The 15,000-nt window shown below is 46.0% G+C and overlaps 1 pseudogene across 1 annotated transcript in view; it reads left to right on the plus strand.

Moving 5' to 3' along the window:
• Window positions 1–414: 414 nt before the first annotated feature.
• Window positions 415–15,000, plus strand: part of LOC311358792 (E3 ubiquitin-protein ligase SH3RF3-like) — a 60,829-nt pseudogene continuing 46,243 nt past the window's right edge. Inside the window, exon 1 of the transcript XR_014684184.1 lies at window positions 415–816. The product of XR_014684184.1 is annotated as an E3 ubiquitin-protein ligase SH3RF3-like (transcript). The remainder of the gene's footprint in view (window positions 817–15,000) is intronic.

Genomic DNA, 15,000 nt, shown 5'->3' on the forward strand with positions numbered 1-15,000 from the left:
TCTCTCTCTCTCTCTCTCTCGCTATCCCCCTGTCTCCCTTTAGCTCTCTGCTCTCCTCTCCGTTGTTCCTCCGCTCCGTTTATGTTACGAGCGCGCGCCGACGCTGATGGTCGCGCGGGTGATGAGAGCGTGACCTCACCGCATTCTGCACAGCTGCGCGAGGAGGGAGGAGGAGGAGGAGGGAGGAAGAGGAGGAGGCACCGATCACACAGTAGAGGAGTATTTGCCTGGCGCGCGGGGGACTACTCCGGCTCTCTGGACTCGCTGTTCGCTGTCTCGCGCTCGACTCCCCCCCCCCACCCCCCCCAACCCCACCACCCCTGGTTCTCCTCTCAGAATGTTCTCGCTGTACTCTCACATATTTATACACGGAAACTAAACGACGGAGCGGAGTGCCCGACAACACTAGCCCAAATGATCACTCTCTCCGCCGAAATGGACGAGTCGTCGTCGCTGCTGGATCTGCTGGAGTGCTCGGTGTGTCTGGAGCGCTTGGACACCACGGCGAAAGTGTTGCCGTGCCAGCACACCTTCTGCCGCCGCTGTCTGGAGAACATACTCAGCTCCAGGAACGAGCTCCGCTGCCCAGAATGTCGTATCTTGGTGGACTGCGGGGTGGACGACCTCCCGGCCAACATCCTCTTGGTCCGGCTCCTGGACGGCATCAAGCAGCGGCCACTGCGAGGGAATGGTGCGGGCGGTAGGCAGTCTCTGCCCGGGGGCTCGCTGCAGTTATACGCTGCCGGGATCTCTGCTTCGCCCCCCGGCACCGGAATCCGAGAATTGCCCTTAGCCACAAGGAACTCGCCCATTAAGGTTTGTGCTGTTTCTTTGAGCTATTATTTGTTGTTGTGTTTTTTTTGCACTAAATTACGTCCTGGTCAAGGACGCCGTCCTTTTTTCGAAAGTAGTCTACGTAAGATCATCGAAAGGATCGGCAAACTACAAAAAAATAAGAACTTCGTGCAGGCAGTGCGGCTATCGACTGTAGCAGAGTAGGCTATCTATCACCTTTACGACTTAAAGACGCAGAATGGGGGAGAGAGAGCGAGGGAGAGCGAGAGAGAGAGAGAGAGAGAGAGCATCACCTGTCGGCCCTTGTTATCTGTGTTGCTATGGTCATTGTTTTCCCTGTGATCTGTAAACCATTGCTCTGCAGTGATGCATGGTGTTGACGTTAAGCGATGGGAGAGACAGCTCATGTAGAGAACGATTCAGAGATTGTGTTCGCAGTGTTGCCATCGGATGATGACAGGTGCCGTTATAGCAGGTATTGACGTTGAAGAACGGTGCAGCTACTTACTCACCCTCCAACAAAATGTATTTCGAGAACATGGCTAGCTTATAACAGCACAATTAACGAAGACTGACGTTTTATTTGGTTACTTTCTGTAACGGGAACTTCAGTGGCCGTAGACTCATTAAATAGGTAGCCATTGATCGAATCGCTGGTCAGCAATAGCCTGGAGGTAATTGACACTGAGTGAGCAGTGATTCACTGAGACTGAACAGAAATCCAAAGCGTCGGTCTGTCACACTCAGCGCCACACTGAGTTCCAGTCCAATGCAATTCAGTCCAATACAGATTCCCCTTACAGGCGACTGCGCAGTGGACATACAAAGTTATGGTTAGATCTATTCATTACAATATGTTTCTATAATTCATCCATGTGTATTGAAGCGGAACATGAGGCAAGGTTTTGTGTTAAATAATGTAGCAGGCCTATCCTCTGTTTGAGGAGAATGGGATCGGGGTCCAAATGATAGAATTGTGAACAAAGATAATGTTGTGTCTGAGTCACAGTCATAGAATAACCTTATTTACCATTTTTTCCCACTCTAGCCGTATTATGGTTAAGGGCTTCTTTGGTGGTCACAGTAGTATGGGTGATGTGTAAAATGTAGCACTCATTTGACTCCAAACACACTATGCAAGCATTGCACCCTCAACCCACAGCCGGACAGTCTGTGTTTGCTTTAGGTCCCATTGTCAGAGCAGAACTTCTGTACACACATACCCCCTGACTGCCAGTGAACACACACGCACGCACACACACACACACACACACACACACACACACACACACACACACACACACACACATGCACGCACATGCACACACACACACACACACACACACACACACACACACACACACACACACACACACACAGGTCAGCCCACCACATGCCCTTCCCCCTTGTCTCATCTCCCCCTCATCAGCCGCGTTTCCTCCACTCTGCTCTCCCCTGGGACACGATCCCACTGGATTCATTGGCTGAAATGTGTGTGTGTGTGTGTGTGTGTGTGTGTGTGTGTGTGTGTGTGTGTGTGTGTGTGTGTGTGTGTGTGTGTGTGTGTGTGTCCCCTACAAATGCATCTGTGTAAGGGGATTTGGGGGAAAGGGGGACCTTAAAACAAAGCCATAGGTCAGGTTTACCCATCCTTATAGTGGCCTAGGCTGTTATCCAGCAAGGTTGAATCGTCTGTCATCGCTGATATGAGAGAATCAATGGGGTGAGGTGTGTTAATGCGCGTGTGTGTGCGTGTGCGCGCGTGTGTGTGTATGTGCGCACCTGAAGTTCACCGATGTACTGATGTGCTGAGTCAGCCGAAAGATTCTTGCATTTCCACACACACACACACACTGCACGCACACACACACACACACACACGCACACGCACATACACCGCACGCACACACACCACACACACACACACACACACACACACACACACACACACACACACACACACACACACACACACACACACAGTGTGGTTTCTGCAAGAATGACCAGTGTAGAACCCTCTTTACAATCGCTAATCAATGCTCAGTAACCCACATGGTTTCCCCCTTGAAGGACAGCCCCTCTGGACTGAACATGCACATTGGGGAGAGTCGTCTAAGCAGCAGCCGTCATGGCTGATGGGTCAGGCCGACGCGGAAAAGGCATGGGGATGTCCTTCTCTGAATGGCTGCTCCATGCATGAATGTCAAAAGTATTCCGATTGAGAAAAAACAAAAAACAAATGACGTATTGATTCACAAAGTCGATTTTTAATTATACACCAGGGTTTCTTAATTCAGACCGTAATCCCGGCTGTGGTTAAGCGCACCAACGTTCAGGTGCGTGTCTGCACTGACTGGCGGCTTTATTGCCTGCACAATCTGGCCACTCCCCCTCGAGCAAGTGAGCGCTTGTTGAGGCAATGTTGGGAAACCTGGATGAAAAGTTGACAAAGAAATGAAACCGCCAGCGAGGAGGATGCCACCGTAAGCCACAGTCGGCATATTTTGATAACTGCTTCTTTCGCTATTCTGAGGTCTCAGGGGACAGAATGCCATTTCCTTTGTGTTTTTCCTGTGAAGAAAGCATGACATCACTCACACCTTTGATGTTCCCCTCATACCTGTAGTTACTTGTAGTTACCGTGGCAACGCCTAAGGTTACAGCGGCAATGTATAGCTGTGACGAGTCAGGGCCCCTTTCATCTGTGGACACTTTGCTCATCCTTGCCGTGTGTGTGTGTGTGTGTGTGTGTGTGTGTGTGTGTGTGTGTGTGTGTGTGTGTGTGTGTGTGTGTGTGTGTGTGTGTGTGTGTGTGTGTGTGTGTGTGTGTGAAAGATGGGTGCAGACTCAAAGGGGAAATGGCCGGTTTGGATTCCCTGTAATCATCTTCTTTTTTTGACCTGCGTTTTTTTTTCTTTCTTGACACTCACTCACCCACACCCTAACCCACACAGAGTCACACTAAAGGGCTCTTTATGGTCCCACGTTCACCCAACGCAAGTGGGTTGGGAGAGACCTTGCGGACCCTCCTTGCGTCCACCGCAAGGGCCTGACGCGCGCCTGAAAATTCCATCGAGGCGACGCAAGCCGCAAGGGCTGTGATGTGTCCACTCGCTAAAACCCGACGCAGGACCATAAACGTTCACGACTACGTCGAAGCGGCAGCGGGGTCCTTGCGTTGCGTGAACGTGGGACCATAAAGAGCCCTTAAGACAGTGGGATCTCCTGCCTTAAGGAGTAGGTGGCTTCTTACTAAATAATGAATCAAACATCCTGAACCAAACATCCCATAATGAATGAATTATGTTAAAAGAAACAAAATCACATTTGGTTTGGCAACAGTGCACAGATTATTAGCATTTTAATGGAAATCGCGAATTTGACCTCTGCAGTTAATTAATCACGGAAGGTCACAATTAATGGCAATTATTATTTATTTCACAAATTACTTTATTCATTTCTTCTCTAAATTACAAACTTGTTTGCTGTTACAATTGCTGTTGAAACACCGCAATTGCTCGATTGTTATTTATAGTAATAATAATGGCACTCACAATATATATATAAATAACATAATCGTGCAGCCCTAGTGCCCAGTGCCCAGGGCGCGTCGCCTCTCGTGTGTGCGCTCCTCTCTGCGCTCCTATCTGCGTCGCCACATCACCGTTCTCCTCTTACGCGGTGCTTGTATCAGACAGTAGTATGGGAGCTCAGGTGGCAGACGCCTATTAAAGTTTCATGACCGCTCTTTTATTCCTGGGGAAGCGAGAGAGCGAGATGGCCCCAGAGGATAAGGGCTTGCAACAACACTCCACGACCTAGTATACACACGGTTGCGGGACGCACACACGTGCAAGTAGTACGCACACACGCACACATCTTTGCATGCATGCACGGATACATGCACACACGCACGTGCATGCACGCATGCACTCAAACACTCACACTTGCAAGACATGCTCACATGCACATGCGTACGCACACACCTACACCTACACGTCACACACAGAGCATAGAAAAATTAGACTGGCTTTGGTAAATGAATGGCATGCCAAAAACGGCCCCACGTAGTACCTTGTTCTCACTCTGACATATTGGTGTAGAGCCGGCATGTATACGAATGAGTAAAAACACATATACACACGATCAACCATTGTTTATAACACTGAAGACTGCTCATCTCTGGCTGTGAACAAGCTCCCACCCTTTAGCTACAGAAACCACACACACACACACACACACACACACACACACACACACACACACACACACACACACACACACATTAATACTGAATGTAAGGATGTCCCTTGTTTGCCCTCTCACTGACTCACATTGTGTTTGAACCAAACACACCAAACACACGCGAATGAAGATATGATATGCAATGTAGATGTGTGTCTCCGTGTGTGGCATTCGAAATGTTTGTTTGCTTACGACAAAGAAAAGCAAATAAAAAAGAATATAGGGCTTGTTAAGTCCTGTAAAAACCACAAGCACCTTTTACAATAAAATACTGCATACAGCGTACTCTGAAGTACACCACTGAAACTCCTGCTTCTCCTTGGTTCTTCAAATTCACCCTTTTTCCTCATTGATTTTCTGCCTGAACTTCTTCAAATGTGTTTCTTCTATGTAACATTATCTGTATGGCTCTTTCTCTGTATTGCTACTTGGTTTTATATATATATATATAAATATATTCATAATTATTAACTATGGTGAGGTCAAGAAAGCTTGGGCTACATAGGCACAATTGCATATTCACAAAGGCATGCGCAAATGCTTTACATTTAAATTGGACAACTCTAAATAGAGAAAGAAAGATGAACATTGATAATAACAATACCCAATCCACACCTGCCAGTTATAACCAGGCACAGTGTAAGGTCCAGCCTGTTCAGAGGTCCTCATTCGTCATTATTGGTTCTACCTCTCAATCCTCAACCCAATGGTATGTTCACTGAAATGTCCATCGACGCCGCAGTGTTCTCTGCAAGTTGTTTGTAGGCATCCAAAGTATACAAAAACAGCTTTCCTTTGATGTGTTTGTTCATTGTGGTACATGTGTTTCTGCTTCTGAGATGAATACACTGATAATGTTCCCCCTTGTTGAAACGTTTTAATCGTATCAAAAGGAGGTCTTTGCGGTGTTTGTCATGCTGATCAACTGTCGCACTCCAGTGGCTTTTAATCGCGTGGCGAGAGCCTGCGCTCTGCAGGGCTGTGACGGATAGATGGAAAGATGATAGGATTTGCAGAGATAAATAGGGGAGAGGGTTAATAGTTGGGCGGAGAATGGGCAGTCTTGTGTGTGTGTGTGTGTGTGTGTGTGTGTGTAAGGCCAGCGATTAGGCCTAAAAGGGTGTTAAGACTTAAACAAGCTTTCTGAGATCAGGTCTATTCCCTTAGGTTTATGGGGGGAATCCTACTAGGCCCATCCCCCAACACACACACACACACACACACACACACACACACACACACACACACACACACACACACACACACACACACACACACACACACACGCACACGGGATGGGTTCAGGGTTAACCCCCATTTCTCCCACCTCTCATGCCCCATTGTTACTATGGAGATGAGGCTGAGGTACCACATTCTCTGCAGGCTGCTAATCAAGGCGACACATCACAGAAGGGTATGAATCATGCATGCTCCACAGCGCGCACTTCAGCTCGCCTGTCGTCCCAAAAAAAGCTGAACTATTTTATGAAGCGCTAAATGCCCCGAATAAAAGCGCTTCAAGTGATCCGTTGGATTTTTGCCGCAGTATCAATTTGTTTCTTTGTGAGATGAATTTGGAACAGCGTTAATTTTTATGCTGCGTGTCTCAACACTGCCGCAGCCACTTTGTGTGTGATTAAAAATGTTAACAGTATTATGGATTTAATAAGTGGGTTCGTGCATGTTGTCGACCTAAATCGTTCGAGTAGTATTTGACGCAAATGCAATGTAAAAATGTAGACAAAACCAGCCAATCGTCCTAAATCTGAAACTTCAGATATTGACTTGAGATAATTCTCATGAATTAATCTCATTTTGCAGCTCACCAGCTCCACAACCATAGTAATGATAGGTTTCCACACACCCCTTACTAGCTGTATGCTATTCCGATGTCTCCGTATGGGCCTTTCTCTTTGCGTTACGTAGGCTCCCTTCCACCTGCAAGCCTTTTTGTGGTCACACTCCATACTTGGGACAGTCCCGACTGACCCGCAATCACAAAAGAAACAATAACAGAGACACCACACACAGCACCCATGGCCACTGAAGACAGTGTTAACAATTAAATTTCTACGTTGATGTGAATTAGTGTTGACACAGTGTGGACATTTTCACACTGGATGTTCAACTTTTCTTTAATTTCTAAAGCGGTTCGATTGTTGAAACCAACTTGTTATTTGAATAATGCAAATTAGACTGATACAGTATCATAGGCCTGGGCAATAAATCAATAAATTATCGTATCGTGATAGACTTTTGATCAATATCAATATAAAACATGTTCAATATATATCGATGGACCTCGAGACTGGACCACTGAATCTAGCAGCTGGGTTTGTTACACAAACATGGTTCTATACTTATTTACAATATTTTAGTGTTTTTCATGTATACTATCGACATTGAAGTATTTATCAATGAAGAACAGTGGAAGGTCATATTAAGTGTTAAACAGAAGTGTTTAAATCCAGCATGGTAATTCCTAGTCTTTTTAGGTCATTAAAATTATTAATAGTTATCAATATCGATCAATATGATCAAGTTATATCGTGATATGTCTTTCAGCCATATCGCCCAGGCCTAATATCATGTAGGACAGCTGCATTTCAGATCCACTCATCGGTCCGAGTCCGACTCGGTAACAGCAGAGCTTTAATGTATCCTATCATTTTCCGTAGACACACAGCTTTTATAGTATCAGAGTATAGGGTGGTTGAACATGGTGTGGTTGGGCAAGGCAAGCATTATTCACACAAGTCACACAAACACTATACTAGTGTGGGTGGCAGATTGCCAGAAAAGAGGCAAAAATCTCATGATTAATCACCATTCAACGTTACTATATTAACTACTTTTTTCTATCTCCATTACCGATGTCTTCCATATTTTGAGTCCCCCTTGCCAGGAGAACTGTGACAAATGTCGATCTAGAGTGACATAAAAGTTGCATGAACTCTGTTCTGACTGAGTTCGAATTGCAGGAAATCTGACTTTGATCTGATTTAGGACCACATAGAATAGTCGCCTATATTAGAATTGAAAAGGTCAGATTGCATGTGATTTGTGATGTTCTCATTGTTGTGAAAAAATGTGGGCCACTTTCGCTGGCAGTGTGAATGAGGCCACAGAGAGCTCTAACTGCACACTTCATTTGCATATCTTTGCATATTGGATTATAGTAGGTTTGATCTATTGGTCACAATTTACACATTGTATTCTTTAGTGCACATCACCAAGTGCCCAGCAATGTTAAACCCAATGGTATGTACATGTTGAAACCACACTCTGGTTATGAGTTCTCTGCAAAATAACAACCTGTTTCTACAGGTGTCACGGAGATGACAGATTGTGTGTGTGTGTGTGTGTGTGTGTGTGTGTGTGTGTGTGTGTGTGTGTGTGTGTGTGTGTGTGTGTGTGTGTGTGTGTGTGTGTGTGAATGCATGCTTGTGTGTGAAGACAGGGGTTGTTTCACATATCCCACTGCCTTTTTGTCCTGTGGAAAGTGAAAAATGAGGACTCCTTGTCTAAGCCCCCTGTCTACCTGGCAGCAGGACAGAATAATTTCCTGTAAAAAAAGAATACACAAACAACCACACGCCAACACATACACAATCATCATCATACGTTAGAGTAATGTGTGGAAACATGGCAGAGCCTACAACTCTCCTGTCTTCGCCGACCTGCTGTTCAATCTCAAAGGCAGCTTGCATAAGACCCAAGCATTCGACTCACTCTCATCTCGGCTAATAGTTTTTTCCTCCGGAAAATGTGTTTTTTGATGCAATGGCAACCACTGAAAACTGCCATTGAACGTGTATTCCACAAGTGGCTCTGTGTGAAGGAAAAATGGTCACAAAGCAAATAAATCCCACTCCAAAAGCACATTGCAGAAAACGGTATAGAGAGAAAACACATTGTCCGGCCTGCTCATTTCACTCGCCACTCTTGGGTCACAGCTGGGCCATTCTGCTGAACTGATGGCACAGGTTTCCGGACACCACTTGTGGTTTAGACCATCAAGCCCTTTGAAAGATTCAATACTCAAGATGAGCAGGCACTACTGAAAGAGCTTTTGGCTCCTATGGTCTGGTCTACCTTACTGGAGTTAAAGGCGCGTCAGTGTGTTCACACAGAGGGGGGTAACGCTCGGGCATTAAGAAATAACACTGGCTATTATAGCCAAATCTCAGGGGCAGCCGTGGAATATCTCTGGTGAAACACTGGTTGTTAACGCCTAATGTGCTGCTGAAATATGGTGCAAAGTGGTGTCATTTACCACAAACTGTCATACCACCACCGACACCACCACCACCACCACCACCACCTGGCACACAAGATGTTCTTTACTCTTGGATGGAAGAACATTGCAGGTTATTTTGGGACACGCTTTGTCCGTGGCTGCAATTCATCTGTGATCAGCTTTCTCTTCCAGAACACTCTGACGTCTGTGTCCAATCATCTGCTGCTGACTGTCTGGGAAGCAAGAGAGCTGGAAGATTATGTGTGTGTATGTGTGTGTGTGTGTGTGTGTCTGCATGTGTGTAGGTGTTCCATTTTAACTGTGTTAATGTAATTGTGTTTGTGGCCGATGCTTGGTGTGTATGTTTCACTTTGAGTCAGTGTAAATGTGTTCTTGTAGTGAATTATATGTTGGAGAGAGAGAGAGAGAGAGAGAGAGAGAGAGAGAGACCACATGACTGGCCGAGGAAGAGAGGAGGGAACATGCAAGTGGGGTTGGGGTGTGTGTGTGTGTGTGTGTGTGTGTGTGAGTGTGTGTGTGTGTGTGTGTGTATCTCATGTTGATATGGGTCTGAGGGGAAAGTTGGAAGGGAATACGCATTCTCCCGGAAACCAAATACCTGGCGGCCATTTATATAGAAGAGGCTTGGCTTTGAGGACACTGTGTTTATAAGATGATGGTGTGTGTGTGTGTGTGTGTGTGTGTGTGTGTGTAAGAAAGAGGGTCCAGGTGCATCTAGCTGCTGATGATTATGTGAACAGAGAGAGGAAAGTGACGGTGAAACAAAGTGAGGAGAAACAGAAACCCTTTATATTACATTGCACTGAAACCATATCGCAGTGGGAGGGAGGACTATTTTTAGGACAAAGTCAAACGTATAGGAACCCACTGTTCAACTTTAGGCCCACAGAGCTGCATTACGATTGTCCGAGCGCTGTCAGTGTTTCGCTCTAGCTGACGTGGTCCAACCCATGGCAAAGTTAAACGAGTGGTCGTCATGACGCAGCCTTTGTCCGATGGTCCGCTGTTGTTACCGTCTAGGTTGGATGTGAGGTGCAGCCATCGTCGAGGGCCTTGTGCGTATTGTCAGCGGTGCAAATGTCTGTTTGCATTTGCCCTCATGCAACCCTGTGCATGCGGGGTTGCACTCCCTATACAGTGGAGAGAGAGTAGTGTGCTGCAAACGGCATAGCCTCATGATGATGCACTCCGTCCTACTATGGCTGTGCTATATCCATAGCGGAATGGGCCCAATGTCCATAATCATGGAGCTCATAATGTGCACCGGTGGTGGTCGGCGCGCTGCTGTGTTGACCGTTCAGGAAAGGGAGGACACCTGAAGCACAAACTCAGACTGCAGCCCTGGGAGAACTGAATTAAAAAGCCATTCGCCTGCCTCACTTGTCTGTAATTGCCTATCTTTTCTCCAGGGCTGCTGTGTGTGTGTGTGTGTGTGTGTGTGTGTGTGTGTGTGTGTGTGTGTGTGTGTGTGTGTGTGGTTGGCGGGGGGGGTGTACGTGTGTGTGCATGCAATTTGATCCATCAGCTCTTTCAGCATGTCTGTCATATAGGGTTTTTATGTGTGAGTGTGCTTGTGCGGCTGTGTGTGTATGTGTGCATATATGTGTGTGTTTGTGTGTGTGTGTGTGCGAAGATGGAAGGCCCATCATCTTTAGCTCCACTCCACACTTCTGTTCCAGGAAGCGATGCCCATGATTATTTTGCCGTAAATTATAGCTGCGATCAATCTCCCTTACCCCTCTATGGGTGTTTCTCCTGCTCTCTATCTCTCTCCCCGTCTCTCTCTCGCTCTCTCCCCATCTCTCTCTCTCTCTCTCTCTCGCTCTCTCCCTGTCTCTCTCTCCCCGTCTCTCTCTCTCTCCCCATCTCTCTCTCTCCACATCTCTTTCTCTCTCTCTCTCTCTCTCCCCGTCTCTCTCTGTATTTCTCTCTCTCTTTCTCTCTCTCTCTCTGTCCCTCTCCCTCTCTCTCTCTCTCTCTCTCTCTCTCTCTCTCTCTCTCTCCGTCTCCCTCTCTCTATCCTATCCTGCTCCTCACACTGTCCTTTTCCCCATCTATCACCTGTCTATCCGCCTCTCATTTCTCATTATGTCTCCTGGCCTAAGCCTCCATCACACCTCCTCCCAGGGCTCCTTTTGAGTGGCCGCCCCCTCCCTCCTCCTCGTTCTCTCCCCCTCCACGCTATACACTGTAGGGATTGTATACCAACAAAAACCAAGTCATTTTACAATCCGGATGATCCTGAAGATTATCAGGTTATTTCAGTAATTTATTATTGGAAGTATTAGTAGTAATGTAGTAATGGATTTGTTTTCATTTAATATTATAGTGTTTGTGGTTCAAGTTGTGTATCCTCTTACTTGTTACATATTAGATTCACATACTTTTCATAGTGCCACACTTGCCTTTACCAATACAAATCTGAAACACAAGCCAAACCGTGTTTGTGCTCTTGAATTGGTTCTGGCAAAAAAAACAACACAATACACAATATCAGTTTTCTGTTTGCAAAAGCTGGTACCAGAATAGGAGGAATTGATTGCCACTATTTCTACACCCAAGTCTGTTTAAGGTGAGCTGAGGTTCAGTGGGATGAACACAGCAGCAAACTGTGCCAAACTAGGAGGAGAACAATTTCAATATTTTCCTAGTGTGAGGGAAAACCACCACGCATATCTGTCACACAATATATTTCCAACACCCACGGATCTCAAACCCAACACAGATGTGACTCCCGGTGATGTTTTACTCTTGTTTACGTCAACCTTGTGAGGACGACTTACCTGTTACATTTGAAGGCGTCGCGTGCAGGCGGCAGAGCCAGTGCTCTGGTGTCTGCTCAACACATTAACAGGCAGGAGGCTATCAGACTCTGATAAGAGTAATTCATTTGCGATAACGTCAAATTCCTGTAGTTCCGGATAAGGAAAACGCAACACATTTGTACAATCAGCTCTACGTAGCCTGTGTGTGTGTGTGTGTCGCTTAGATCTAATATTTATTTTGCTTGAATATTTTTTTTATCTTCTTTTCAACCTCGCCATTAGTCCTCTATTCACCATTCACTGGGGAAAATGTTCAAATCCCTAAAAATATCAATAACAGTTAGTTAACTGTTTAAGATTGCAAAGGAGGTCATCACTGGTGTAAAAAAAATAGTCAGATTGCGCTGTTTAATCCATATAATAGTATGTGTTGGACATATGATTTCTGGTATTAAAGCTGCTGTTGGGTAAGAGTCACTTCAATGCTATTATTTGTGTGTAATTTGTCGGAAATGCCATGGCCATCGTAAGCCATTAGTGAGAGAAATGCACTTTGAAACGTGAAATGCATCTATTTGAAGTTGACTGCCTCCTTATGAGCCAATTCAGATCTTTAGCTTCCAGCTCATTTCTGACCAATCAGGGCATCTCTTCCCTGAGTGGTTCAGGGAATCCACCTTGCCAATAAGAGGTGTGTGAATGCAACATTTCCCAATGGCAGAGAAACCTAGCGACAGAGAAATGGAGCAGAGATGGAGGGGAACGTATTTTCATGGGTTGTTTCGTTTCAAAATCCTGCTCTCTTCTGCTTCTTGGATTCCGGGTGTTGAAAGGTTTTCTACACACCACGCGAAAAAAAAAAATACCCCGAAAGAGTCAGCGTAACCAAACTGTTGATCGTGCTGCAAGTGGCCTAGTTACTTGGTTACGATGACGCTTCCAAGAATAGTTGGGTCCCAGTGGACAGCAGGCCGGTGATAAAATAAAAAAGCATGCGGTGGCGTGGACCTTTTTTATGCATCGCCACCGTTTTGGTGCAGCTTGCGGGTGCAAAGAGGCTGGAAAATGGAGCATTGATAAAGCAGGACAGGGGGCTGGTGGGGCTGAGCTGCAGGAGAGACGGTTGCAAGTGCTGGCACGTGAACCCAACTTTTCACTGCTTCCTCTGTGCTTTTCCCTCTCTCTTGCTCTGTCTCTCTCTCTTCCTTTCTTCCTAGCCTTGTCTTTTTCCTTTGTCCTGTCAGCTAATTTGTTGCTTTTGTTGCTTCTTTTCACCCATCTTCGTTTTGTGTGTGTGTGTGCTCTGTGTGTGTGTGTGCTCTGTGTGTGTGTGTGTGTGTGTGTGTTTTGATGTGGATGTCTCTGTGTGTGTGTGTGTTTTGATGTGTGTGTTTGTGTGTGTCTGTGTCTCTGTGTGTTTCTATGTGCAAGTAAGTGTGTGTGTGTGTGTGTGTGTGTGTGTGTGTGCGTGTGTTTTGATGTGTGTGCCCGCGCTGTGCTCCCTTAACTCCTCTTTCGTTTTCTCCTGCTGGTTTTCTGCGATACTACACTTCTCCCTAATATCTGCTGAATTCAGCTGCCACACACACACACAAAAGGGGCCCGTGTAAAGAAATTATGTCAGCAAGCAAGGCGGCCCATTCTCCTGGTCTGTATTATGCGCTGTGATCTTTGTGTTTATTAAAGAGAAATCTCTCCTGTCACACCTTTTCAGTCACACACACACTTCTACCAGCTATTTTGTCTTTGCCAGGAAATTGAATTCTACACAGCCCTTGTTCCCTGTGATGTGACGGCCCAGATAAGTCAGTCACGTCCGTTGGTGCCTGCAGCCCCCGCCCCCCCTCCCACCATTACCTGCTCCCACATGCAAAACAACACACGTTAAGTTAAGTTACTCTTTATTGTCCCTTTTTGGGGGAAATTCTTCCTCTGCTTTGACCCATCCGGGAGCCGGTGAACACCCAGAGCAGAGGGCAGCCGCAGTGCAGCGCCCGGGGACCAGATGGGGGTTTCAGCTGCCTTGCTCAAGGGCACCTCATCCATGGATGAGGATGTAGTCACATTTTTGACTACCAGTCGGGATTTGAACCGGCAACCCTCTGGATACCAGTCCAACTCTTTAACCAGTAGGCCACGGATGCCCCCATACAGTACAGGGTCATGTAATGAAACACACTCTTGTGCTGCTGGCCTCCTGAACTCCTATACACCCAAAACGTTTTGGACTTGCAGTGTAGCGAAAGCAATAGAGCACGTCTCCTCGCTCGCGTGTTAAAAAGTGAGATTTATTTGTTTGTTCAGTCAACTGGTTTTGGACGTGTAAGAACTGTTGGAGTCCCGAGTTGCTGTACTTGCACGTTATCCCAAAATCTGCTTTGGCAGCGGCTTAGCTGCTCTTGCAATTGGATCTGGTTGTTGTGATTGCTTTGGCTTTTTTTAACGTCTGGATGTGGCATTTTACAGTTTTTATGATTTGCTTGATAGCCGTAATGTTTCCATTCTTGTCTGCGTTTTTTGCTCTTGATGTGTGAGGCGCTCGTTTGTGGTTCTCCATAGCTGTCCAAATAGAAGATCACTGGTTCTGTTACTCTGTTTCATTTAGTAGAACCGAGCCATCTTGAACTGATGTTCAGTTCCCCAGCTGACTTGAAGCTGACGTGAACCACTGTGTAATTCAATGCATGCATCTGACCCATAATAGCCTTGAACACACCAACTGGAATGGTTTGCATCAGAAATATCACATTATTTATGATGTTTGATTTTTCTCCTTCCCCCCCCCCCCACACTTTCTCTTGAACTGCCTTGCATTTCATCTTTTTAGCAACTCTGTCTCGATTTTTTTGTTGAAAAAAATAAAAACAAAGTTGCCAATAGTTTCAATCAAATTATTCTCGCCATGCTTTTGGTAAGGTCTGAAGGTCTGTTTGT

The sequence above is a fragment of the Micromesistius poutassou genome (genome assembly GCF_964030765.1).
Source record: "Micromesistius poutassou genome assembly, chromosome: 14".
Taxonomy (NCBI): domain Eukaryota; kingdom Metazoa; phylum Chordata; class Actinopteri; order Gadiformes; family Gadidae; genus Micromesistius; species Micromesistius poutassou.